The sequence below is a fragment of the Sceloporus occidentalis genome, unplaced genomic scaffold (assembly GCF_023333645.1).
Source record: "Sceloporus occidentalis isolate IW3139 unplaced genomic scaffold, rSceOcc1.0.p SCAF_91, whole genome shotgun sequence".
NCBI classification, from domain to species: domain Eukaryota; kingdom Metazoa; phylum Chordata; class Lepidosauria; order Squamata; family Phrynosomatidae; genus Sceloporus; species Sceloporus occidentalis.
Window position 1 is genome coordinate 776,600 of NW_028317071.1, and position 3,095 is coordinate 779,694.

The following is a 3,095-nucleotide window of genomic DNA, read 5'->3' on the forward strand; positions in this document are numbered from 1 at the left end:
TATGTATCTATCCATCTATCTATCCATATTACATATCTATCTATTCATCAATAGATAATATGGATATTACATAGCTATCTGTCCATATTATATACCAATCAATCAATCAATACACCCATCCATATTCTATATCCATATCATCTATCTATCTATCTATCTATCTATCTATCTATCTATCTATCCATCCATCCATCCATCCATCCATCCATATTCTATATCCATCTTACATACCTCTCTTTCAATCCATCCATCCATTCATATTCTATCTATATCCATACCGATCAATATATATGAGTGCCTTACCAACAAAGGCCAGACAGAAGCAGATAACAAACCCATAGACGCTCCATTGATCGCAACAATTAATATATATTGATTACCGTTAACAAAATCTTGCAACAGTCATCAAGCGAAGGAATCAATAAATATGGATTACTGGAAATGCCTGATACCTGAGTAAAGACGTACAGGCTTTAAAGGCCTCTTGCAACACCTGATTAGCATTTGCTTAATTAACAGACCCTCTTAATTAAGCTAATGATCTTCAGGTGCTGCAAAAGGCATTTAAAGGCAGGAATCAGACTTTTCCAATAATCCAGATCAATTGATTATTTCTTTGTTAACGGTAAGCAATATGTGTGTGTGTGTGTGTGTGTGTGTGTGTGTGTGTGTGTGTGTGTATGGATGTTGTAATCAATGGACCATTTATGGGTTTGTTATCTGCTTCTGTTTGGTCTTCGAGGAAAAGGTACTCATGGATATTGATATGGATATAGGATATGGATGGATATAGATAGATAGATGATAGATAGATTAGATAGATAGATAGATAGATAGATAGATAGATAGATAGATAGATAGATAGATGATGGATGGATGATATGGATATGGATGGATAGATATGTATTATGGATGGATGGATAGATAGATATGTAATATGGATATTGATAGATAGGTGATATGGATATGGATGGATTGATAGATATGTTATATGGATGGATGGATGGATGGATGGATATGTAATATGAATATTGATGGATAATATGGATATGAATTGATGGATAGATATGTAATATGGATAGATAGATAGATAGATAGATAGATAGATAGATAGATAGATAGATGATATGGATATGGATGGATGGATAGATATATAATATGGATACTGATGGATGGATAGCTATGTAATATGGATGGATGGATGGATGGATGTGTAATGTGGATATTGATGGATGGATAGCTATGTAGGATGGATGGATGGATGGATGGATGGATGGATGGATGGATGGATGGATGGATGGATAATATGGATATGGATGGATAGATAGATAGATAGATAGATAGATAGATAGATAGATAGATAATATGGATGGATGGATGGATGGATGGATGGATGGATGGATGGATGGATGGATGGATGGACAGATATGGATGGATGAATATGTAATATGAATGGATAGATAGATAGATAGATAGATAGATAGATAGATAGATAGATGATATGGATATGGATGGATAGATATGTATTATGGATGGATGGATAGATAGATATGTAATATGGATATTGATAGATAGGTGATATGGATATGGATGGATGGATAGATATATGGATGGATGGATATGTAATATGAATATTGATGGATAATATGGATATGGATAGATATGTAATATGGATAGATAGATAGATAGATAGATAGATAGATAGATAGATAGGTGATATGGATATGGATGGATAGATAGATATATAATATGGATACTGATGGATGGATAGCTATGTAATATGGATGGATGGAAGGATGGATGGATGGATGGATGGATGGATGGATGGATGGATGGATGGATGTGTAATATGGATATTGATGGATGGATAGCTATGTAGGATGGATGGATGGATGGATGGATGGATGGATGGATGGATGGATGGATGGATAATATGGATATAGATAGATAGATAGATAGATAGATAGATAGATAGATAGACAATATGGATATGGATATGGATGGATAGATATGTAATATGGACGGATAGATAGATAGATAGATGATAGATAGATATGGATAGATGAATATGTAATATGAATGGATAGATAGATAGATAGATAGATAGATAGATAGATAGACAGACGAACGGACAGATAATATGGATATGGATGGATGGATAGATATGGATATTGATGGATGGATAGATATGTAATATAGATATAGATTATGGATGGATGGATAAATTGATGTTAATATGGAAATAGAATAGGTGTGTGTGTGTGCGTGTGTTTGTATGTATGATAGATGGATAGATTACAATATGAATAGATAGACAGATAGATAAATAGGTGATATGGATATGGATATAGATGGACGGATAGATATGTAATTAAAGATACAGAAAGCGTCTTCCTCTGTTGGTGGTCTCCCATCCAAGGGCCATCCAGGGCTGACCCAGCTTAGCTTCTTAGATGGGATTCTGGTGTGTATTAGGCTATTTAGGACTTTGAGGTGGATCTTCTGGTCATCCTTCTGGTCATCCTTGTGATGTACGTTAAGGTGTACATTATGTTGGATCTTCTGGTGGATCGTTTGGTCACCCTTGCGGTCATCCTTGTGGTGGACGTTAAGGTGGACCTTCTAGTGGACATTAAGGTGGACAATAAGGTGGACCTTCGGGTGGAACTTTGGGTGGATGTTAAGGTGGACACTAAGGTGGACCTTCTGGTTGACATTAAAGTGGACATTAAGGGGAATTATAAAGTGGACCTTTGGGTGATCCTTGAAGTAGACATCAAGGTGGACGTTACGGTGGAACTTTGGGTGGATGTTACGGTGGACGTTATGGTGGCCCTTTGGCCACTAAGGAGGTGGATGTTGAATACACAGCAGCATAGAGTCGGAAGGGACTACTAATGGCCTTATAGTCCAACCCTGCATGTGCTGTGGAGGAATACATAGGACACTTGAGTAGGAAGTAACTCATAAGGGCAATAGAGTCCAACCCACATTCTGCTGTGCAGGTAACCATTGGACCCTATCGTTGGAAGGGACAACTAAGGGCGATATAGTCCAACCCTCCTTCTGCCATGAAGGAATAGATAGTATCCAAG

General features: G+C 36.8%; 1 pseudogene; it reads right to left on the reverse strand.

Moving 5' to 3' along the window:
* Positions 1-1,055: 1,055 nt before the first annotated feature.
* LOC149284506 (uncharacterized) lies at positions 1,056-2,549 on the reverse strand (annotated as a pseudogene).
* Between the last annotated feature and the right edge of the window lie 546 nt (positions 2,550-3,095).